Genomic DNA, 25,934 nt, shown 5'->3' with positions numbered 1-25,934 from the left:
CTACAGCTGACGTGTTCACAAATCAGCGGCTGTGGATGTAGGGATCCGGAGTTACTGGTAAATGATATACACATATACATGTGCCTATCTGTGTATCCCCTATCTCGCTCTAGGGTCCCACAGTGATTGGAATAGATGTCCTGCATTGGGCAACTACTCTGTCATATTGGGATGGTGGTTTAAATACAGGTTGCTCTCCTCTCTCTGTATATCCACAGCTTGACTTTGTACAAGGCTGGGTCCATATCGGCACACTGCCTCCCTTTCCGTGGTGAGACTGCACTGGGTGACATTCTGTAGTGGTGTGTATACTCAGCTGCGACATTGCATGCTATTTTGTAGTGAATAATCTAGATGGTAAGTGTGTAGTGAATAGTTTAGATGTTGAGTGTATAGTGCATGTACTTCTTGGTGTTGGGTCTGCTGTCTCCCTCTTCTGTCTACCACGGTCGCTGATCGGGGTGGTGTGTACGAGCTGACTTGACCTTCATACCTTGAGGAGAGTAACACTCTTTTTTTCCAACAAATTTTATTACCAGGCTAATTTTACTTATGCTGTTATTTTAACGGGGATTTTAACAATATACTTGTAATAAAATGTATCTACTTTTTATCTACTACTATGTAATTGTTCCGTTCGGGGTAAATCAGAGTTCACAACACACAACCTTATATATGAAGGGTTCTAAAGGGTTCCTCCTGCTCTTACAGGAGGTGGCGTTGTCAGGCCCAACAAAAGGTATCCATTCTTCTTTATTCGGCACCACAATTATATAGACTCATTACATGCAAAGTGAGATATTTCAAGCCTTTATTTGATATAATTGATTATTGTGTACAGCTTATGAAAACCCCAAATTCAAAATCTCTGAAAATTAGAATATTACATGAAATCAATAAAAAAGCATTTTAAATACAGAAATGTCAGCCCACTGAAAAGTATAATCATGCGTATGTACTCAGTACTTGGTTTGGGCCCCTTTTGCATGAATTACTGCCTCAGTGCGGCGTGGCATGGATGCCATCAGCCTGTGGCACTGCAGAGGTGTTATGGAAGACCAGGATGCTTCAATAGCCGCCTTCAGCTCTTCTGCATTGTTCGGTCTAATGTCTTTCATCTTTCTCTTGGCAGTTCAGGTCAGGCGAGTTTGCTGACCAATCAAGCACAGTAATCCCATTGTCATTGAACCAGGTTTTGGTACTTTTGGCAGTGTGGGCAGGTGCCAAGTCCTGCTGGAAAATGAAGTCAGCGTCTCCATAAAGCTCGTCTGCTGAAAGAAGCATAAAGTGCTCTAAAATGTCCTGGTAGACGGCTGCGCTGACTCTGGACTTAAAGCACAGTGGACCAACACCAGCAGATGACATGGCTCCCCAAACCAACACAGACTGTGGAAACTTCACACTGGACTTCAAGCATCTTGGATTGTGTAGCATGACTACATTTGATCTAATAAATTTATGAGCATTAATACAAAATTATGAATTTTAATATTCAGAGAATATTAATTCACAAAGCTCTCGTTTCGCGGGGCACCACCGGAGATTTAATTCACCCAGAGTCTCCGGACCTCTGGGTAGCGTTTTAATAATTATACAATAATTCACTAGTGATCAGTTAGTTAATAATCGCTCAATTATCCTAAATCAGTCAGTCTCATATTGAAGGGCTAAATTCTCGTGGCAGGGACTTTGAGATAGGCAATACACACAATTCCTTTGATTAAGGTGAGATTTATTAACCAACTAAGGTGAATATAAATGCGGTTACATATACAGTACAGGCCAAAAGTTTGGACACACCTTCTCATTCAATGCGTTTTTATTTTCATGACTATTTACATTGTAGATTCTCACTGAAGGCATCAAAACTATGAATGAACACATGGAATTATGTACTTGTAACAAAAAAAGTAATGAAATAACTGAAAACATGTCCTGTATTTTAGATTCCTCAAAGTAGCCACCCTTTGCTTTTTTTGATAGCTCAATGAGCTTCATGAGGTAATCACGTGAAATGGTTTTCACTTCACAGGTGTGCCTTGTCAGGGTTAATTAGTGGAATTTTTTCCCTTATTAATGGGGTTGGGACCATCAGTTGGGTTGTGCAGAAGTCAGGTTGATACACAGCCGACAGCCCTATTGGACAACTGTTAGAAATCATATTATGGCAAGAACCAATCAGCTAAGTAAAGGGAAACGAGTGGCCGTCATTACTTTAACAAATGAAGGTCAGTCAGTCTGGAAAACTGCGAAAACTTTGAACGTGTCCCCAAGTGCAGTCGCAAAAACCATCAAGCGCTACAGTGAAACTGTCTCACATGAGGACCACCCCAGGAAAGGAAGTCACCTCTGCTGCTGAGGATAAGTTCATCAGAGTCACCAGCCTCAGAAAATCGCAGGTTAACAGCAGCTCAGATTAGAGACCAGCTGAATGCCACACAGAGTTCTAGCAGCAGACACATCTCTAGAACAACTGTTAAGAGGAGACTGCGCAAATCAGGCCTTCATGGTCAAGTAGCTGCTAGGAAACCACTGCTAAGGAGAGGCAACGAGCAGAAGAGATTTGTTTGGGCCAAGAAACACAAGGAATGGACATTATACCAGTGGAAGTCTGTGCTTTGGTCTGACGAGTCCAAATTTGAGATCTATGGTTCCAACCGCCGTGTCTTTGTGCTGTGTAAGGCCTATTTGACCAAGAAGGAGAGTGATGGAGTGCTGCGCCAGGTGACCTGGCCTCCACAGTCATCGGACCTGAACCCAACTGAGTTGGTTTGGGGTGAGTTGGACTGCAGAGTGAAGGCAAAAGGGCCAACAAGTGCTAAGCATCACTGGGACCTCCTTCAAGACTGTTGGAAAACCATTTCAGGTGACTACCTCTTGAAGCTCATCAAGAGAATGCCAAGAGTGTGCAAAGCAGTAATCAGAGCAAAGGGTGGCTACTTTGAAGAAACTAGAATATAAGACATGTTTTCAGTTATTTCACACTTTTTTGTTAAGTACATAATTCCACATGTGTTCATTCATAGTTTTGATGCCTTCAGTGAGAATCTACAATGTAAATAGTCATGAAAATAAAGGAAACGCATTGAATGAGAAGGTGTGTCCAAACTTTTGGCCTATACTGTACATCAAAGAAATAACAATGGCTAAACAATGAGAATGTGGGGTTCTATTGTGGGAGAATTTGATTCACATGGGCAGCTAATGAATGCAAGCTATGAGTTTTAAGGACTAAAGATAATGGATTAACAAACTATTGGACATCACTGACCACAGAATGCAGGGTTTTGGTCTTACTGCATGTCATTTCTCCCAGCCGGGTTGCTGTTAAATGGCCTCACTCACTTTGTCGGCTTATTGAAGAAACTCTCAGTGGGGGCCTTTTCAAATCCTGGCTCGGGTCAGAGGTTTGGTCGTCCTTTGTTACTGCTGGTGGCCCACATGGCTGACGCGGGCGTCGGGGATCAGTGTAAGTTAGCTCGACGGATAAAGCTTAAAAAAAAAAAAAAAAAAAACTTGGTCGTTCTTGAATTAAAATTGTGTAACTTACGGTCTGATAACTTTTAACAAACAAAAGAAAATAAAAAGCAAGTAAAGTTGCTTTTTTTAAATCGATGTTACGGCGCTTCGCGTGTGTACTCCTTTGTCTGTTTTATTATTTATTTAATTATGTATTGATTTGTCACCGGGCCAGACAGGGGGGCAGACACGGGCATGGGGGGGCACAAACAGACAGCACAGAGAAAGGACAACACCTGTAAGAGAAGGGGGAAAGGGGGATGGAGGGTGGGGACAACAGGGAAAAGCTGTGGGAAACACCAATTGCAGAAAGCAACGAAACCTGCAATAGAACAGAGAGGGGGGCTTGGGGAGGAGAAAAACAACAACAACAAACAAACACAAACAAAAAAACAATAAAAATAATAATAGTAAAAGACAACCAGCCGAACAGCAGCAATAAACAGCTGACATATTAAGAGAACAATGAAAACAAGAAACAGTCACACACACTAAATAAGCAACACAACACAGCCACGAGAGCTGGAATAATAATTAATTTAAATAAGTAACTGAAAGAAAAGCATCAGGAATAGTTCTACCAGGGACAACCTAAGTTTGTTTGTGTCTGTGTGTGTCTGTGTGCGTGTGGGTGAATGTGTCTGTATGTGTGTGTGTGTGTGTACATGTGTGTGCGCATAAGCCTGTTAAAGAATGTAGTTGTTAGTGAGAGTGGGACGCCACGACTGTAACAGGCAGGCAAGAACCCCAGTAGCCAATAGGGGTGGGAGAAAGAAAAAGAATAAATCAAATAAAAAAATAAAAAAATAAAGACTCCCAGATGCACTGCGATGCAAACGCAGAAGACCCCGACCCAAATGCCAGTTGACAACGTAATGCCGACGGAACGCAAAAAGCGTAACCCGCGGAAGAGCAGCGCCCGGACCAACCGCGGCGCGCACACAACATAGACCAGTGCTCCCCCCCATCCAGCACCCCACCGCCGCGCAGCAAACAACCAAAATGCCCAAATGCCACGCAATCATCAACACCAATGCACAAGTGACGAGCCCAACGCGCACACTGCGCGAGCACAGCGACACCCATGCCCAGCAGCCCCCCGCGAATCCCGTGTGCGAGGTCGGGCAAACGAGAGAGAGCAAACGGAACAACACGACAGCGAAAGCCAGCGGAGAGAAACACCAGCAGCAAGTCCCAGCCCGGCAGCAAACGTGCCGCACAGGTCACCGTGCACCCGCCAATAAAAGTCCGCCGGAAAAAACTAAGGCCGCTGGCGCCAGCCGACATCCCCCATGCCCAGCGCGCCCCCCGGCCGCCATGCAACACCAGCCAAACCAGCAACGAGGCAAAATCAACTAGCTCAGCTGCATGCCACCAACAACCCACCCACCCGTCAAGGGCCGAGAACTCCAGGCACAAACCCAGAACAAACCGGAGCACAGCCCTGCCCCGCACCCACACTGCACATCCCAAAAACTAACTATATACCTCAGTATCCAGAGGGGTCCAACAACTGGCCGACAGAGAAATGGGGAGGCACGGATCCGAGGCCAACGAAGCAAAACAGGGACGCAAACAGGTCCCTCCAAGCCAACGAGGAGATGCCTTCCCCGGACGGTAATGACCTACAGATGAGCCAATCAACACTACCCCGCTACCAATCTAACTAGCAGTACACAATAGCCAAGTAATGCGCTGCACAGGAGAGATGCCAGCCGGCGCAAACCGCCCCCATCCCCCCCGCAGCCAGAGAGACCACAGACCCCACCCACGGCTACACCGTGACCCACACTTCACGTTCACCACCGGACCTAAACCCACCACAAGCACCCCCCCCCCACCAACCTCCACCGCCAGGTGTACATTGCCACATAGCATGCATGTAACTATCAGATATGTTACCTGAGCAGTTCCGGCAGATGTTTGACTGCATAAGACCCATTCTGAACATCCTTTGTCCAGTATAGTGTGTTCTATGGAGAGTTTTATACTGTATAAGTTGTAGATTGGGATTTGTAGTCATTCTAAAGGTATTTAAACATATCTGCATCCAAAAGTTTTGGTCTGGACTAATGGATAGATCTGTCTCCCACTTTAAGAATGGGAGAGACATTGAACTATCTGTTTTTAACAGTAACATGTATATTTTTGATAACAGTTTTGGAGGCGAGAGTTTAAGAAAGTCTGTTATCATTGCAGGTAAATCTAAATCCATTATTTTATCCTTAAATCTAGCCTGAATTATGGATTTAAACTGTTGAAATTCCAGAAATCTATTATGGCTAATTCCATATTGTGCCACTAGATCCTGGAATGGAATAAAGTTACTGCCTTGCATTACATGCTCTAGATGTCTTATCCCTTTGTCATACCACAGTGGGGAATTTAGTGTTTTCTTATTTTGCAGGATGTCAGGATTATTCCAGATTGGGGTAAATCTGCATAGGATAGGTGAAGACCCAGATATTTTGAGATGTTCCCACCAAGCTGCCAAGGAAGTACTTATGTTAATGCTTTTAAAGCAGGTATGACGTTTAATGCTGGAACTGATGAATGGCATATCGGAAATTTTAATTTCATTACAGAAGGTTTGTTCTATGTCCATCCATGAGTGGTCTAGGGGGCTCTGATTGATCCATTTTGAGATATATTGTAGTCTATTGGACAGGAAGTAATGATAAAAATTTGGCAGTTCTAAACCACCACAGTCTTTTGCTTTTTGCATAGTTTTTAGACTGATTCGTGGGGGGTTATTTTTCCACAAATATTTTGAGATGTTTGAATCCAGTGATTTAAACCAGACAGCAGAGGGTTTGGTGGGTAACATTGAAAACAGGTAATTGATTTTAGGTAGGACCATAATTTTTAAGGTGGAGACTCTTCCCATGAGTGATATAGGTAATGATGTCCACCGTACAAGGTCATCCTCTATAGATTTAAGTAAAGGCGTGTAGTTTAGCCATGTCAGTTCTGACAGCCTGGAGGAAATATTGACACCCAGATATTTAATATTCCCAGACTTTAGCGGTGTGGTAGATATACTCTGGAAATCACACTTTACAGGTAAAACTATGGATTCACTCCAGTTAATGGAGTAGTCCGAGATGGATGAGAATTTATCTATAAATGTGATTGTCTCAGAAAGAGACGTTTGTGAGTTTAGGAGGAAAAGTAATACATCATCTGCATAAAGGCTTATCTTGTGGTGTATATTTTCTGTTTGGATTCCTTTAATATTATTATTTTGTCTGATCGCAGCTGCTAGCGGTTCTATAAAAATAGCAAATAGCGAGGGAGAGAGTGGGCAACCCTGCCTGGTACCCCTCTGGAGACTAAAGCATGGAGAAGTATGATCATTTGTTTTGACAGAAGCTCTTGGGGAACTGTATAAGATTTTAATCCAATCTATGAAAGAGTTTCCAAATCCAAATTTATTTAATGTAGCGAATAGAAATTTCCAATTTACTCTGTCAAATGCTTTCTCTGCATCTAAAGAAACAACTATAGTTTCCAGGTTATGAATAGTGGCATAGTCTATTACGTTAAGTAGCCTGCGTGTATTGTTGGTGGAGTGCCTGCCCTTAATAAATCCTGTTTGGTCAGAGTGTATTATACCAGGAGTGACCTTCTCTAGCCTTCTTGCTAGGGTTTTGCAGATGATTTTAAGATCTGCGTTAATAAGTGATATTGGGCGATAACTGGACGGGAGTGTGGGGTCTTTGTCTGGTTTAAGGAGCAGGCTGATATTAGCAGAATTCATTGTTGGAGGCAACATGCAAGTACCCCTAATTTGCATAACCATCCTATAGAATGTGGGCGCAAGTATTTCCCAGAATTCTTTATAGAGTTCAGCGGGAAAACCATCTGGCCCAGGGGCTTTATTATTTGGCATATGTAAGAGAGCTTCCTGGAGTTCAGCCATTGAAACAGGTGAATCCAGAGCCCTGATCTGTTCATCATCTAACCTTGGCAAATCTATATTGTTCAGAAATGCATCGACATTAGAGCTAGATGGGTCAATTTGTGATGTATATAAGTTTTTATAATAATCTCTGAATGCATTGTTGATTTCTTCTGGGTTATAAGTCAGATTCCCAGCTGAGTCCTTTAAGGAAGAAATAGTTATTTTTTCTTTATTCATTTCAATTTTGTAGTCTTTGCAACTGAAATTGGGTCTTTTTATTAATAATTTCATTTAATTTAAGTTTTGATTTTCTCAGATCATCTGGTGAGTGTTTCTTTGTCATTTTAACAGTCAGGCACCGAGGCTTATCTCGGCTGCTGCCAAAGGTGGCCAGTTTTACGATCAACTGCCCAGAAACAGCACTTAGGGAAAGCAACCTTTCACCTCTTCCTTTGGGTCGCTTCAGCTGTCTGTTGAGGGTTGATATCTCAAAAAAACCCTCCATTTCTTTCTCCCAGGGAGAGAGAAAGAATTTGGAGTTGTTCAAATTTATTTGATATAAAATGCACACTCTTTGTACACTACAATTGTGTGCCATTCTTCCTACAGACTCTGGGACCTTGGTTTCCAAATGAGATGCAAAATTTGCTCTCATCAGAAAAGAGAACTTTGGACCACTGAGAAACAGACCAGTTCTTTTTTTCCCCTTTAGCCCAGGTAAGACGCTTCTGACGTTGTTTGTTGTTCAGGAGCGGCTTGACAAGAGGAATACAACATTTGAAGCCCATGTCTAGGACCCATCTGTGTGTGGTGGCTCTTGGTGCAGTAACTCCAGCATCAGTCCACTCCTTGTGAAGCTCCCCCACACATTTGAATGGCCTTTAATAACGATCCTCTACAGGCTACAGTCATCCCTGCTTCTTGTGCACCTTTTTCTTCCACACTTTTCCCTTCCACTTAACTTTCTATTAATGTGCCTTGATACAGCACTTTGAGAACATCCAACTTCTTTTGCAATTACCTTTTGAGGCTTGAAATATCTCACTTTGCATGTAATGAGTCTTTATAATATATTAGTTTCACCTTTTAAGTTGAATTACTGAAATAAATGAACTTTTGCACAATATGCTAATTTTTTCGAGTTTCACCTGTATGTCAGAATTCGCACACGCCCCTGGAGCAACTAGGGGTAAAATGTCCTTCTCAGGGACACATTGGTGGACGTGTCAAAATGGGGAATTAAACCCGGGTCTCTCACACCAAAGGCACGTGTCTTATCGGCACATAAAATCTGAGCAAAATTGAAAATTTTCTGTCTTGGGTTATGTGTTCAGGGCAGCCCAAGAATTTAAAAATAAATTTTTAAATGATTTTTAAAGTGATCATGTACTGGAAAACTTGACAATTGAAAGTAGATGGCTCTATCCTCCTAGTCATCACAAGACAATATAATCAAATCTCACTATTATAGTACAGAGGTCCCAATCTGTAGGCTATTAACTGACCATTATGTAATCAACATTGTTGCTCCAGCAAAGGTAATCTTAAACTGAAGGTCATAAATCCTGAGGATCTCTGAAGGGCCTCTGCTCTCTTGGCCTTCTGCCAAGATACTGCGGTGGCTGACGTACTGCGGTAAGCGTGTCAACTCATTTCCGTTTCCGGTGCTTGTGTTGGTACCGTGTTGTGCTGCTCTCACTAAATAACAGTTACATTTGTTAGATTACAGCAGCCAACTGTCCGCTTATTCTTACAGTAATTTTGCCTAAGCACTCACAGTTCTTTCCATCTTTTAGTGACTGCTGTTCAATCTCATAGTAGTTCTAAAGTTTTGGTAGCTGACGCTACAGTACTTTAGCTTAGCCGTTAGCAATGGCTTCTCCTTCCACCTCTCTCTCTCACCTACTTTCTCCTGCTCGGTGTGTCAGATGTTCAGTTAGTCCTCTGCCTCCTTTAGCGGTAATGTTACGTGTAATAAGTGTAGTTTATTTTTAGACATGGAGGCGAGGCTCAGTGATTTAGAAGTCCGGCTCCGCACCTTGGTAGATCAGTCTTTAGCTACTGTAGCTAGCCAGTCCCCGGTAGTCGGTGCGGAACGGCCTGAGTTAGCCTCTGGTAGCCGTCCTCCGGCATCCCCTGTGCAGCCAGGAAGGGGTGACTGGGTGACTGTCCGAAGGAGGAATAGTCGTAAGCATTCAAAGTCCACGGGGCACCATCAACCTGTTCACGTTTCTAACAGATTTTCCCCACTCAGCGACGTACCCGCTGAGAAACCAACTCTGATCATTGGCAGCTCCATTTTGAGAAACGTGAAGTTAGCGAAGCCAGCGGCCATAGTTAAGTGCATCCCTGGGGCCAGAGCGGGCGACATTGAGTCTTATTTGAAACTGCTGGCTAAGGATAAACGTAAATACAGTAAGATTGTTATTCATGTCGGACTGACGTCGGTAATGACTCTCGGTTACGCCAATCGGAGGTCACTAAGATTAATGTTGAGTCGGTGTGTACATATGCAAAAACAATGTCGGACACCGTAGTTTTCTCTGGACCCCTGCCAAATCTGACCAGTGATGACATGTATAGCATGTTGTCATTCCGCCGCTGGTTGTCGAGGTGGTGTCCAGCAAACCATGTGGGCTTTGTAGATCATTGGCAGACTTTCTGGGGAAGACCTGGTCTGATCGGGAGAGACGGCATCCATCCCACTTGGGAAGGAGCAGCTCTCATTTCTAGAAATCTGGCCAAGTTTATCAGTGGACCAAATCCATGACAACCCAGAGTTGAGACCAGGAGGCAGAGTCGCAGTCTAACACACTTCTCTGCTCCTCCATTTCAGGAGTTACTTAGTGAAAATCCTGCCCCCCGACCATTGAAATTATTGAAAAAGGTAAACAGAAGAGGAGCTGTGCATAAAAACCTCATAAAAATTAAAACCACAAGAGCAATAGTGCAAACGAATAGGAGAGTTAAATGTGGACTCTTAAACATCAGATCTCTCTCTTCTAAAGGTGTACTAGTAAATGAACTAAGATTATGATATTGATTTATTTAGTCTTACTGAAACCTGGCTGGGTGATGGAGAATATGTTAGCCTAAATGAATCCACCCCTCCCAGTAATATTAATACTCACATTCCTCGAGGCACAGGCCGAGGAGGTGGAGTTGCAGCTATCTTCGACTCTACCCTACTAATCAGCTCTAAACCTAAACTAAATTATAACTCATTTGAAAGCCTTGTTCTTGGTCTTTCGCACCCAAGTTGGAAATCACTGCAACCAATTCTCTTCGTTATAGTGTACCGAGCATCTGGCCCGTACTCTGAATTTGCAGAGTTTTTGTCAACTTTAGTCCTTAAAACGGACAAAGTTATTATTGTAGGGGATTTTAATATTCATGTGGACGTTGAGAATGACAGCTTCAGTACTGCGTTTATCTCTCTGTTAGATTCCATTGGCTTCTCTCAGAGTGTTCATGAACCGACTCACTGTTTTAACCACACCCTCGACCTTGTTTTAGTGGTGTTCCCACAGAATCCCTCTTTGTCCGACCACTGTTTGATAATTTTTGAGTTTGTATTGCTGAACTACACGCCATTGGGCAAAAATTTCTATACAAGATGTCTGTCTGATAGTGCTGTAGCTAAATTTAAGGATGCGATTCCATCAGCTCTAAATTCATTATCAAGTCACAAAGTAACGGAGGACTCCTATGCTAATTTCAGTCCCTCCCAAATCGATCATCTTGTTGATAGTGCTGCAGGCTCGCTGCGAATGACACTCGACTCTGTAGCCCCTCTAAAAAAGAAAATACTAAAACAAAGACGGTTAGCTCCATGGTATAATACTGAAACTTGCAAATTAAAGCAAATATCGCGGAAACTTGAGAGGAATTGGCGTTCCACCAAACTGGAAAATTCTCGTTTAATTTGGCAAGATAGTCTTAAAACTTATAGGAAGGCCCTCCGTAATGCCAGAGCAGCATACTACTCGTCATTAATAGAGGAAAATAGGAACAACCTCAGGTTTCTTTTCAGCACTGTAGCCAGGCTGACAGAGAGTCACAGCTCTATTGAGCCAAGTATTCCCATAGCTCTCAGTAGTTACGACTTCATGAGCTTCTTTAATGATAAAATTCTAACTATTAGAGACAAAATTCACCAAGACCTGCCCTCAACTGGCACCAACTTATCTCTTAACTCAGGAACCTTAGAAACAGCTGTAGAACCAGATATATGTTTAGACTGTTTTGCTTCCCTCAATCTTTACCAACTAACTTCAATAATTTCTTCATCTAAACCATCAACCTGCCTCTTAGACCCCATCCTGACTAGGTTGCTTAAAGATGTTTTACCCTTAGTCAGCACTTCTATACTAGATATGATCAATCTATCTTTATCAACAGGCTATGTACCACAGTACTTTAAAGTAGCTGTAATTAAACCTCTTCTGAAAAAGCCCAAACTTGATCCGGATGTTTTAGCCAACTATAGACCTATATCTAACCTTCCCTTTCTCTCTAAGGTTCTGGAGAAAGAAGTTGCTAAACAGCTGTGTGACTTTCTACAGAGCAAAAGTTTATTTGAGGATTTTCAGTCAGGATTTAGAGTTCATCATAGCACAGAGACAGCACTGGTGAAAATTACTAACGACCTCCTTATTGCATCAGACAAAGGACTTGTCTCTGTACTGGTTTTATTAGATCTTAGTGCTGCATTTGATACCATTGACCATCAGATCCTATTGCAGAGACTGGAACATTTCATTGGTATTAAAGGAACCGCTCTAAGCTGGTTTAAGTCCTATTTATCAGATCGATTTCAGTTTGTACATGTTAACGATGAGTCCTCCATGCATGCCAAAGTTAGTCATGGAGTTCCTCAAGGATCTGTCCTCAGACCAATCCTCTTCACTTTATATATGCTTCCTTTAGGCAATATTATCAGGAAATATTCCATAAGCTTTCATTGTTATGCAGATGATACTCAGTTATATCTATCTTCAAATGTGCCTTCAGGATGTTAAAACCTGGATGACCTGTAATTTTCTAATGTTAAACTCAGATAAAACTGAAGTTATTGTTCTGGGGCCTAATCACCTCCGTGACGCATTATCTAAAGATATAGTTTCCCTTGATGGCATCGCCCTGGCCTCCAGCAACACTGTGAGGAATCTTGAAGTTATCTTTGATCAGGACATGTCGTTTAATCTCACATTAAACAAATTTCAAGGACCGCCTTTTTTCACCTACGTAATATTGTGAAAATCAGGAACATCCTGTCTAAAAATGATACAGAAAAACTAGTCCATGCATTTGTTACTTCTAGGCTGGATTACTGCAATTCCTTATTATCAGGCTGCTCGAAAAAGTCCATTAAGACTCTTCAGCTGATCCAGAATGCTGCAGCACGTGTTCTGACAGGAACCAGGAAAAGAGATCATATTTCTCCTGTCTTAGCTTCTCTGCATTGGCTTCCAGTAAAATCCAGAATAGAATTTAAAATCATTCTTCTTACCTACAAAGCTCTTAATGGTCAGGCACCATCTTATCTTAAAGAACTCATAGTACCTTACTACCCCACCAGAGCACTGCGCTCCCAGAATGCAGGGTTACTTGTGGTTCCTAGAGTCTCCAAAAGTAGACTAGGAGCCAGAGCATTCAGCTATCAAGCTCTTCTCCTGTGGAACCAGGTTCCAGTTTGGGTTCAGGAGGCAGACACCATCTCCACATTTAAGAGTAGGCTTAGGACTTTCCTCTTTGATAAAGCTTATAGTTAAGGGCTGGCTCAGGTGAGTCCTGAACCATCCATTAGTTATGCCGCTATAGGCCTAGACTGCTGGGGGATTTCCTATGATGCACTGAGCTCCTCTCTGCTCTACTTTTCTCCCTCTGTATGCAACCTCATCCCATTATTGCATGTTACTAACACAACTTCTCCCCTTTCCCGTAGTCTTGTGCTTTCTCGTCCCTCTCCTCTCTCCTCCTATCACTTCCTGCAGGTTTTCTGGCTCTGGAGCTGTGGAGTCTGGATCTGTAGCTGCGGGTCACCTGCTGCCCCCGTGTTCCTGCTCGACACCCTCTGCTGCAACGACTATTGTTACTAGTCCTATTGTTATTATTGTTATTATAATCATTAACATTACAACTGTTACCATTAACACTACTATAAATATATGGACCATTTTTCATTTAGTCTATAGCAACATCACCTTTACAGTCTGTACCTCTGTGTGTGTATATTATGTAGGCTGCCTCCCTCCCCTCTCTCTCTCCTTCCATCCCTCTCTTTTTCTCTCTGTTTCTCTCCTGCCCTCTCTCTCTCTCTCCTTCACCCCAACCGGTCGTGGCAGATGGCCGCCCACCCTGAGCCATGGTTCTGCTCGAGGTTTCTGCCTCTTAAAAGGAAGTTTTTCCTTGCCTCTGTCGCCTAGTGCTTGCTCTTGGTGGGAACTGTTGGGCTTCTGTAAATAGCATCACAGAGTACGGTCTAGACCTGCTCTTTTATGAAAAGCGCTGTGAGATAACTGTTGTTGTGATTTGGCGCTATATAAATAAAATTGAATTGAATTGAATTGAATTGCCTGTACAGGGCAATCAATTGTGGTGTGTATCTCTCAAGTTCGCAGTAGAATTGGTTGCATAGGTTCAACATTTGTAAAGCGATGAACTCAGCAAACACATAAATGTATGCAGATTAATGCTTTCCAACTAGGGATGAAACGATTACCGGTTTAACGGTAACCCTGGGTAAAATTCCAGACGGTTATTATTTTTAATTTTAATTACCATGATAACCAGGTACGGTTAACCACACTTTTATAATCTCACGGCAAACACTGTCCAGCGTCTCCCAGAAGCAGGCGCACATGCGCAGAATGCAATGTCGGTTTGTTTGGGTCAATGCTTTCTTATATACAGTCTATGGGTCAATGACAACACAGCGGAAGACACGCTGCAGAGATTTTTCAGTCACTCTGAAGTCCGGTCGTATTTTAGTTTTTATGAGAATGCTGAGGGAATCTTGATTGAATAAAATAACCTTACAGTGAACGGAGGGTGAGTTAACTTTTAGCTTTGGTTTGTCTCTGACTTGCTAACAGCGTGTAAACTGAAGCTCTCAGTGTTAGCTGCTCTTGTAAAAACGCTACACGTTGTTCTGTTGCTGTGTGCGTTGTGTGTCGGCCCGACCAGAATCTCGGTGACGACTACTACTGGTGAGCTAACTAACGGCTAACATGCTAATCAGTTTGGATAGTGCTAAGGCTCCAAAATTTCTCAGGGGGGTATTAAACGGGCCCTGGACTGTGTATCATCAGGCTGCAGCCTCTGCTGCTCTCTGTTGGCTCCTACACACACACACACACACACACACACAGCGGCCAGCAGAGACGGTGAGAGACGGGAGACGGTGAAATTAAGTTCTACTCGAGTTGTCGACACCTACACTTGTTAAGTCTACTACCTTCCCGAGTAAAAAGACAATACTTTATCAATTTACCTGTCTGTAAGGTAAATAATCATAGGTAAATAAGTTATTTACTAGCACAGCTAATGTTAACTTGGCAATTACCCAAATGTTAAAAACAAGCAAAATAGAAAGCTGTCTGTCTGCAGCCTTAAACTTTGGCACATTGTTGTAAACTCAGCTGCTGGCTGAGACAAACCAGCCACCCCTCCTTCTACCAGGTAATGTTACCTGCAGGCAGTGAATAACAGCACAGGGGAGGAGGAATGATACAGTTTTTATTCTTTCTAAACGTCACTCATTATTATGATGTAAACATTAATGTTGCTGCTCTATTTAAAATATTAAATTCTAATCCTATAAATAAATTTTAAACAACCAGGCAGTTAATATGCACACTTCAATATATGTTTATTGCAAGTCATGTTATCTCAGTATACAACAATATTATTGCACATTGAATATTTTCCTTATACCGTGCATGCCTACCTCATGCCCGCTGGGTCTGGTCTTACCAAATAATACTAAAGTATCGATAGTGATACGGTTAAAGACTTGGATCGTTAAGCAGTCTCAATAAGGGTATAAATATCAATAAAAATTAACCATCTACATTTCTAGTGCTAAGTGTGTGTAAACCAGGTCTGTATGCTGACAGATAATAAGCTATGATAGTTTCCTAAATTTTGGACTCTCTGGCTGTCCGTCCAGTCAGAGCTCACCTCCTTCATGGTAAAAAGCATAGAGGCATGTCAGGAGGACGACATCTGGCTCCTCTGCTACCTCACCCCCTCCATCTACACTGACAGACACAGATCCAGATCTGAATGTTTCTATCTTGGTTCAGTTCCCAGATGAGACGATGCAGAGCGTTTAGCTGCTCAACATGATCGTAGCTGTCATCGACTCCACACAGGTAATGGCTGATCAGGACTCACCTTTGCAGAACCTTTAGGCTGATTCTGATGCAGGTTGTGTTCAGTAAGCAGGTCTCTGTGTGGCAGGAGCTGATGTGTCCCAAGATGATGGGGAACCTGGTGATGTTCAGGAAGGACTCTGTGCTCAACATCCTCAGTGAGACACTCTGAGAACACCTGTCCTGATGTCTTCCACCTGTGTCCACCTGTCCTCACATCTTCTTCATGTGTCCACAGTTGAGTCTCTAGACTGGGAGACCTTCGAGCAGTACAGCACCTGGCAGCTGTTCCTGGCTCACAGCATCCCCCTGGAGATCATCATCCCCATCCTGCAGCAACTTAAATATAAAGGTGAGTGGTGTCCAGGAAAGGGTCCCTGTCCTCCAGGCTGAGGAGTACTCTGACTCCTTTGTCTTTGTGTTCCTAGAACACCCGGAGGCCTTGTCCTGTCTGCTGCTGCTGCTCCGCAGAGAGAAGTACGACAGGAACACACCTGGACACTCGTCTTAGGGACTCCTGGGTTCCCGTTAACATCTCTGTCTGTGTGTCCCAGGCCTAGTGAGGAGAAGGTGATGATGGTCCTGAGTCGTCCCTGTCACCCCGAGGACCAGTTCACCACCAGCATCCTGAGACACTGGGCGTCCAATCACGACAACATGCTGGGAGAACACATCAAGGCCCAGCTGATCAACAACAACCAGCCCCGCAAGAGACAGAGGTGAGGACAGACTGGGACAGGTGAGGACAGACTGGGACAGGTGAGGACAGACAGGACAGCGGTGTGGACAGACGGATGAGGACAGAGGTGAAGACAAATGGATGAGGACAGATAGGACAGAGGTGAGGACTGACAGGTGAGGACTGTCTCTGGGTACCTGTTTAACCCCTCCTCAGTCTTCACAGTTCACCCTGGAACAGATCCTGAGAACAGAACAGACAGACAGGTGAGGACAGAACAGACGGACAGACAGGTGAGGATTGAGACAAGTGAGGACGGACTGAGACAGGTGAGGGCGGAGAGGTGAGGACAGATAGGACAGAGGTGAGGACGGTCTTTGGGTACCTGTTGAACAGCGGATGTGTCTCCGTCCTCAGTCTTTACAGCTCCAGCTGTAAACTGGCTCAGCTTACCCTGCAGTGTTTCCCCTAGGATGGAGCTGTAGCAGCAGAGGTGAAGCGAATGTTTTTTAAATATCTGAATATAAAACCTCAACACGCTGCATGTCAGAATAGCTTAAAATTGCAGTGTTTTCTCGTAGTTTTATGTGAGCTTTAGATGAATGTTTTGATGGTGGTTGAGGTAGTCAGGGGAGTGGGGGGATTTGGCGGTCCTCCCCAAGAATGAAAAATATAATAAATAAATGGGCAACATTAGGCTACCTTGCAGGCTACAGTAGGAAACAAGGAGCAACAGAAGTTAGTTCCTGTTAGCTCGTGGGAGACTGCCGTTTTTCATTGTCCTCTCACGGGTCACATTTCTCCCGAATTATGACAAATGCTCACAACTTTCTGTTCGTTTCATTACTGTACTGTTTCATGCTGTACTACGCAACTCCCACCCTCCCTCTCTCTCTCTCCCCACTGTGTCCGCTCAGACAGGTAGCATGCACGTAACTCAGAAGAGAGCTCTGGTCCGGTGGATTTCAGGTGTAAGAAAGGGAATTTGTGAGCAGATGATAGCAAGGTAGAGAAGGAAGAGAGCCACATGTTTAATAATGGCTTTTTGTGGAGCTTTTTCGTTCACTGCGGCTCCGTCTACAGCAGGACTGTGACAACAGCTGCTCTGAGTGACGTCAAAGTCGCATTGATTTTGACCTGAGTGTCCAGACTCAGGTCGCATTTAAAAAGATCCGATCTGTATCGGATTTGGACCACAGATGAAGTGGCCCAATTACGAACTGGAAAAGATCAGAGTCTGTGTGACTTGGCCTGTTCATACTGTCGTAAAAATAGACCAGTGACAAAAATAGAGTCACATATGGGCAAAATAAATTGGATTTGGGTCACATTGGCCTGCAGTCTGAACGTAACCTTAGAAACCACGTCCCTTCTGAGGTGCATTTTATTTGCACATTAAAATCCAAAAAGAAACATCTCCTCATTAGCTTAGGACTAGTTCAAATCACTAATTTGCTTTACTAACCTCAGATCCTCCCGTCACCACCATCCTTTCTACAACCACTTTTTCAGACTCAACTGAAAAATAAATTAGGATGTACCTGTCTGGAGGCTACAGTGCAGAGCTGTTCGCTACACCTGATGTTCTCAACACTGGTCAAGTAGGTAGTGATAAAATACAGTTACCAGTTACTTTCTATAAATTTAGCTAATGTTAAGTTACATAGCTGCAAAAAGACTTAAGTTAGCCTACAAGCTTTCCTGCTCAGCTGGGCAGTCTGTTTTCTAGCAGCAGGGGAAACAACAGAATTTTCTTGGTCTTGAGAAGCTAACACACTGTAACTGACACATACATATACTGGCAGAATATATGAATATATTCCTCCGCTTGCGTTCACCGTCACTTTCTGCCACTCGGTCAATCAGAGTTACGATGCTCTTCTAATGGCACCTGTGAGAGCTATGAGAAGGGGACGTTTTTAGGGACTGCAGTAACCTACTAGAAATATTCAACAATGAGAACTTAATTGGTTGGTTTAGTTTACCCAAGGAAGCTGTCCTGAGTCTGACATATGGATTAGCTGAAGTACTGAGTCCTGCCTCCTCCCATTTTAGGATATTTCCTCTTAAATATTAATTTTTTTGGCATCTTTTCTGTACATCTTTGACGGTCCGCTCAATGGTAGGGTTAATGCTGTCTACTGTTTTTTTCCAAATTAAACCCCCCCTCCAGCCAGTTTTAACTGCCGTTTTTGGTGAACGTTCTTTCTTAGACAGAGAATGGGGGTGTGGTTAATAGTCATACGTAATCAATTACCATGACAACCAAAAACTGACCGGCTGGAGTGTTCACTAACGATATGCTGTGTTAACATCACTACACTGTAAAGTTTAGTACACTTTACTGTCTGGCAGGAGCAGCCATTACTTACCCATGATAGAAACTAATGTGCGCGTATCAGCTGTTATCAATCATACAGTCGATGGTCCTGTCACGTACTGCACACGATAACTCCCACTACGTTTTATGGTGCGCTTACTTTACCGCAGGGGTGGGAGGGGGGGTGCCTCCGCCGATGCATTGGTAAAACGGCCGTCAATAAAATGCATGTTGCAGACTGTATATAAGATGGTGGCAGGTGAAAGTGCGACGCGTTTTCTGTCATCTGTCCTCCAACACCGCATGCACATGGGTGCAGCTGTGAGCTTCGCCTTAAGGGCCTCGAAGCTCCGCTGACACTCCTCCGTCCAGGCCCCAGTTGTACTCTGGGCACCCTTCTTCCTTGACCGCTTCCCAGTAAGCTCCGCCGGTCTGTGGTGTAGGGGAGCAGCCAGCTTGGCAAATCCCTCGACAAAACGTCGGTAGTAGCTTGCGAAACCTAAAAAGGATCGCAGTTCGGTAGCGGTCGATGCCGTAGGCCAGTTAGCTACTACCTCAATTTTGCCGGGGTCAGTTGCCACCCCCTGGTCAGATATGACATGACCCAAATAGTGCACTTTCCTTTGAAAGAAGTGACACTTGCTCAGTTTTGCCTTGAGCCCCTCTTTCTGCAACCGATCTAGCAGTCTCTCCAGATGCTGCTGTACCGTTGACGAAAAGATGACGATATCATCCAGGTACAGGAGGAGAGACTGGCACTGTTGGTCACCGAAGATGCGTTGCATCAGGCGTTGAAAAGTGCTAGGCGCATTGCAGAGCCCAAAAGGCATGCGATTCCACTCGAACAGGCCAAAAGCTGTACAAAATGCCGTTTTGTGCCTGTCGCCCTCCTTGACAGGGACCTGGTTATACCCGCTGGCCAAATCCATGGTAGAGAACCAGCGGGCACCTGCCAACGCATCGAGTGACTCTTCGATGCGGGGAGTGGAAAAGCATCCTTCCGGGTCTTGATGTTTAACTGGCGGTAGTCAACACAGATCCAGAGACTACCGTCCTTCTTTCGGACCAAGACAATGGGTGATGCATATGGGCTGGAGCTCTCCCGTATGACCTGTGCCTCCAAGAGCTTGTTGATATGCTCTTTCACCAGCTCGTACTCCGACGGGGGGATACGGCGGTATCGCTGCCGGACCGGGACATCATCCAAGAGGGGGATGTCGTGAGTGATCAGGTTAGTACACCCTAAATCCTGACCATGTGCAGCAAATACGGCGGTGTACTTTCCAAGTAACGCCCGCACCCTATCCTGATCCTCTGTGAACAGAGGGGATAGGTCAACTGCTGCAACGGGGTCTGGAGCGGAGGCAGCAATTTGGGAGGAGACGCACGCAGCCATTGACGAATCCTCTGTTACTCCAGCTGGGAGACTCACCACATTGCCGCTGTCCAGGGTACCCAAATGGGTACGGGGGTAGAGCAGTACATCGTGGTCGCCAACGTTGACAATTGGAACATAAGCAGTTCCCCTGACTACTTGTACCAAAGCAGGGGAAGCGAGAAAGCCAGCAGGCAGGCCAGACTGCAAAGGTTCAAAGAGCACTGTGGTGCCAGAGTACTGCTCAGCGCACGTAGCAGGCATAATCTTCAACGTGCCAGCGGGGATGCGGCAGGCCCGCTTTCCCTGCAACCGGGCCTTGCCTGGTTGTGTTGGAAGTGGCTGTTGGGAAGCCAGATGACACTTCTGGAGTGCGTAGACTAAGGATGAAGGAGAGTCTACCACAGGAGCGGTGTTGAACAACGCCGGCCCATATTGCCCAAAATGTTCCTGGTAGCACCTCCTGATCACGTTCATCCCTAGGATGCCAGGGAAAGCGGACACGCATGGCGGATCCTTAACAACTAGAACCCCTAAATGGGGCATAGACTTCCCACAAAGATTAATGTCAAGCTCCAAGTAGCCGATATAAGGAATAGCTAGGCCGTTGGCTGCATTGAGGCGCAACCAGCGACAAGCCTTAAGACGCTCCTCCCTGATCGACTCAAAGTACTCTCTGAAGAAGCTCTCCGTCATCGTGGACACCATGGATCCTGTGTCCACCAAGCATGGCACCTCAACACCAGCCATGTCTACCTCGATCTGGGGACAGGACGCGATAAGTTTGGAAGCATCAGCCGAAGAACCTGAAATATCTTCTGAGCCAGTGGATGCCCCACCTGAGCTGTGGCTCTGCAGCACGGTGGGCTCGAGTTTTCCGGCAATCGATGGGGCTGCGCATGACCTGAGTTGGAAGAACGAGGACGAGACTGAATACGAGGCCCATCGCAGTCCTGAGCAAAATGGCCAGGCTGCTGGCAGCACCTGCAGATAAGGGGACCAGGGCGAGGAGAACGTCCACGTCGATGAGAAGATCGTAACTGAGCAATACTCTGCGTGAGACGGTCCAGTTGCTCCTGCTGGCACCGCAATAGCTCCTTCACCTCACTCACCTCTGAGGATGGTAAACTGCATCCTGACTGCTGGTGGCCACCCTGCACCACATACTGGGTCCCGAAAACTGAAGGGACAGAGTGGCTTCTGCCACGCATACCCACTGGCAGCCCCTCACGCTCCCACCTGATAGCCTCGCCTCTGACGTCGAGCAATGCGGCCCCCGGATTAAGCCGCACGTATTGCTGAAGTGCGCGGCGGAGTGAACCATCTACCACATGTTCAATGAATTGGTCTCGCAATAATACTTCAAAATTGACCATGTGGTCAGGAGCGCGCTGTTTCACTTTTTCCATTAGTGACAGTAAGGCGAGGGAATACTCCAAAAACGTCTCTCCTTCTTGTTGCCTGGGAAAAGAAGGCTTCTTGCAGTGCTACATATGACTCGGAGCACCCATACAACTCCTCTAGAATACCAATAATTTTTGTGGGATCACACCGTTCAGCTGCGGAACGGTACTTAATGTCTTCGCGTGCCTCCCCTTCAAGATGGTCAAACAGGAAAAATGCCCGATCGGCTTGGGAAAGATGTGTAGCTCTCATACAGGCTTCCGCCTCCTCTAACCACTCACCCAGATTTATACCTACTCTACCCCGGAACATGGGACACTTGCGGTCCCGGGGGACAAAGACCAACCGCTCCGTTACTACGCGCTAGGGGAACAGTAGGTTGATCAGAAGCAGTAGAGGGCCCGGCACCAGCATCTGAAACGGAATTAGAACGCTCCCGTTGTTACCGTTCATTATCTGCTTTCAATTTAGCCACCTGCTCTTGCAGTTCTCGGAGCTGGTCCTCCATTTCGGCCCAAAAGGGGGAGGTTCAAAAACAATGGACCAAGAAATGCTGCTGCAGTATTGTTCCCAATAACACTGTTCAAAAGCATGCAAATTCAAATAACACTGCAAATAAACAACATTGCAAACAAGGCATGCAAATTCAAATGACATTGCAAGCAAAAAAAACACATTATTTTCAAAAATGCATGAAGCACCTTTAATTATGCGACCACAAAATTAGGAACACCACATCAAGGCGATCTGGATGCAGCACTATACTTATAACCTACTTATAACCTAATACCTATAACAGTGTTAATTTACTTTCATACCAGTGACATTCTATGTCTCTGTTCATCAGTAATCCTGCCGACAACGGCAAGTTTGTAGCGACTCGAGGGTGGGGTTATATAGAAACAAAACTAGAATTAGGTCCCTACAACTGCAAAGAACTAAAAATACCTTTATTAGGGAACCAAATAAGCAAGAACTACGCCAACACTATCCTACAGGACAGTGTAACAGGTGCTAGAACTGAATGAACAGAGACATGCATCCACAAATATAAAGCTTTATTTATAATTTTCAGTTTGCCAAAATATACTTCATCTATTTTAAATGCATAAAACATAGGCCTCACACACACACTCATCCATTCAGATAAAACCACATGAGGTATTAACAGAACCAATACCTGTGGACTATATCAGTCCCAATAACAGCAGCAGCAAAACTGTTCCAGTATGGGTACAATCAGTCCTACCCGTTAGTCTATTCTCAGTTTATGCATCCCGCCCGGATGATGAGCTGATGGGCTGAGATGTGAAGTTACTTTGGTGGATTACGAGAAGAAAGAAGGCCGTCAGACTTGTAAGGACCATCAAAGAAGGGGAAACCCGCGAGGAAAAGTTCAACGTCAATGCCTATAAATTGGAAAACAATATAATGTAAGGAATATCCCAGTCATATGTAGCAAGAAAGAGAAAGGAGAAAGAGAAATACACACCGCAGTTGAGAATTAATGCACACACATGCACTGGAGACGAGCGCGTGCCAACTAAGGCCTCATCCTAGCCGCCACACACTACAAGTAATAAAAATTACACTTTATGAACTGCAAAAACCAATAATGCACATTAAAGAACAACAAAAACGCTTTCCAATTTTAGAATGGACAATGAACCAGGTTGGGGAATACAATGCTGAACCCCGTGCACCCGCGCCATGCAAGCACGCCTTTTAAAGTATACTTACCAGTGGGCATGCGGGCATACTGCCACACACAGATGCCATAATGAAAATGAACAGCACACTAAACCAGTGAAGACCCTCTGTTAGCTAACTTTCTGCATTAACTATGCTAGCTAACTACACCTGGCTAACTACAACTTAGTTAACTTAGCTAACTAAACTAGAAAGACAAACCAACAATCAGACACAGAGACATACCTACTGTAAGTTCTAAGTAAATGACATGATAAATTGGTTAGCTAGCTCACAACGATGTTTATCGGTTTGATGCCTTAACAAGGAGTGACGGCGTGACAGTTTTTTAACGAGGCCTGACAGTGCGCCTGCTCAAGCTTGGAGAATGACGTATGACTTATGGAATTACTATAGTCATACGTACATACCACCCCATTTTAACAACTAAGCAACTTTTGCAACTTTGAGCACAAAATTAAGCTATTTGTCAAAAAATATTTGGCAGGGGGCTTTAAGCACTTCTATTTTGTTATTACACTCTATGCTAAATATTCCAAGTAAAATGTCCCTATACCTATTATACTGCTTCAACAAACACAATTTTTCAGCTGGGGTAAACTGGAGTGGTTGGATGCACCTACTCAAACTGCCATGTTTTGGGGGGTTTGTTTACCCAGAACTCATATTTAAGATAGTCAGTCTTCAGTGCCAAGTTGTGCAACTGTCTGATTTATTTTTATTTATTACCTTTATTTATTCAGGGGAGCTTCACTCAGAGGACCGTAACCTGCTGCTGGCCACTAAGCAGCTCCACTGGAGCTGTTGGGGTTATAGGCCTTGCTCAAAGGCACCTCAGTGGTAAATGAGGGAGGGCAAGCACTGCTTGGTTTACTTTCCACACCCAGATTCTATCCTGCCAGTTCACTCAGCTCGCTTCTCTAACCTTTGGGCCACCACTGCCCCATTTAGATGTCTTTCTGAAGTCTGACTATCTAATATATCTAAGTAGATAGTCTAAGCCATAGTCAAAGTCTATCTTTGTGAAACCGGCCCCTGGAGCTCATGGACAACTTGAGGCTGAGCCTTAGCAACACCAAGAACAGCTGTCAGTACACACAGAGGCTTATTGATTGCTTCAGGAGGGATTGATAGCTGATTGATTGTGTCTGTCTCTGCCAGTCTTCACTCAGACACAAATCCTTCGGCTCTGCAGCACGTTCGGGCCAGCTGTGACGAGGTCCACAAGATGAGGCACGCGTGCATCCACATAAACTGACTGGTGACATCACTGCAGCGACTGATGATATCATTTCCTCCTCCTACAGGTTCAGCGACCTGTTCGCCCTGGCGGAGGAGTACGAAGACTCCCATACCAAGCCTCCCAAGTCCCATCGTAAGGCTCCGGCCTCCTCGCCTCACTTCCGCCCAACAACGAGGAGGAGAGTGCCTCCAGCAGCGCCTCGGTACATAACCCCACCTGCTCCTCTGTGTGAGGACAACCTGAATTTGTGTCTCGTTCTTTGATTGTTCCGTTTCAAAACCACACAGAAATTTGATATTTAATGTGTCTGATTTGTGAAACCATGAAGCAGCTTTCTGTCTTCACCAAGAAGGAACCTCCAGGTTTGAAAAGTGAAGCCTCAAACCTGCATTCTCTCTAACAGCCAGCACTGGGGCGACTCCACTGGATCGTATATGGTCTCAGTCGCTAGTTAAGTTTTTATAAAGTTGCCAAAAAAACACACCACTGTTTTGTTTTGTTTTTCTGTTGTTTTTTTTCCTGGATTTTTCAACTGGTGATCCATTTTTCACGTCAGCATGTGCACCGCATGCCAGCTTGTTAATTACATAGCATATCAATGTCATCGTCCATTCCAGTGTTTCATTGTTGACATCGTCCGATGCCAATTTTTTAGACATCACTCTACCCTAATTTGAATACATTGATTCACTCACTGCAAGTAATTTTATGACTGTGTAGCATGTCTAAACTACATATGAATTTTAATAAATTTATGAGAATACCCAATTATGAATTTTAATATTCCGAAAATATTAATCTATAAATCTCTCGTTTCGCGGGGCACCACCAGAGTTGTTATTAACCTAGAGGTCTGGAGACTCTAGGTTAACTTTTAATAATTATACAATTATTCACCAGTGATCACCAGTGTTATTTAATAATCACTCAATTATCTTAGATCGATCAGTCAGTCTCATATCTAAAGGGTAAATTCTCTTGGCCGGGACTCAGAAGTAGGTAATACACACAATTCCTTGGTTACAGTGAATTTATTAACTAACTAAGGTGATATAAAAAGGTGGTTAAATACATCAGAGAAATAAACAATGGCTAAACAATGAGAATGGAGGTTCGATTGTGGGAGGATTTGACTCATACGGCAACTAATGAATGCAATTAGATGATAACTCGGTTAAATTTGTCTAGGGGTTTAAAGATTACATATGCTGGACTAAAGATAAATGGATTCACATGGAGTCACTGACCACAGAATGTAGGGTTTTGGTCTTACTGCTTGTGTTTCTTCCCGCCGGGTTGCTGGTAAACAGCCTCACACTGGCAGAGTCCGTGCGTTCTCGTTTAGGACAGCTTGAAGCTGTCGGTCAGTCGCTTTCTCTGTCAGGGAATTTCTCCCGTCTCT

At 44.3% G+C, this 25,934-nt stretch overlaps 1 pseudogene; it reads left to right on the top strand.

Moving 5' to 3' along the window:
• Positions 1-2,222: 2,222 nt before the first annotated feature.
• On the top strand, positions 2,223-25,003 carry LOC119890626 (annotated as a pseudogene).
• The last annotated feature ends 931 nt before the right edge of the window (positions 25,004-25,934 follow it).

This window comes from Micropterus salmoides, unplaced genomic scaffold (assembly GCF_014851395.1).
Source record: "Micropterus salmoides isolate LMB-PRFRI ecotype aquatic unplaced genomic scaffold, ASM1485139v1 Ms_hic_scaffold_6, whole genome shotgun sequence".
NCBI lineage: Eukaryota > Metazoa > Chordata > Actinopteri > Centrarchiformes > Centrarchidae > Micropterus > Micropterus salmoides.
Note: the sequence above shows the minus strand (reverse complement) of the source record. Positions and strands in the feature narration are given on the sequence as shown.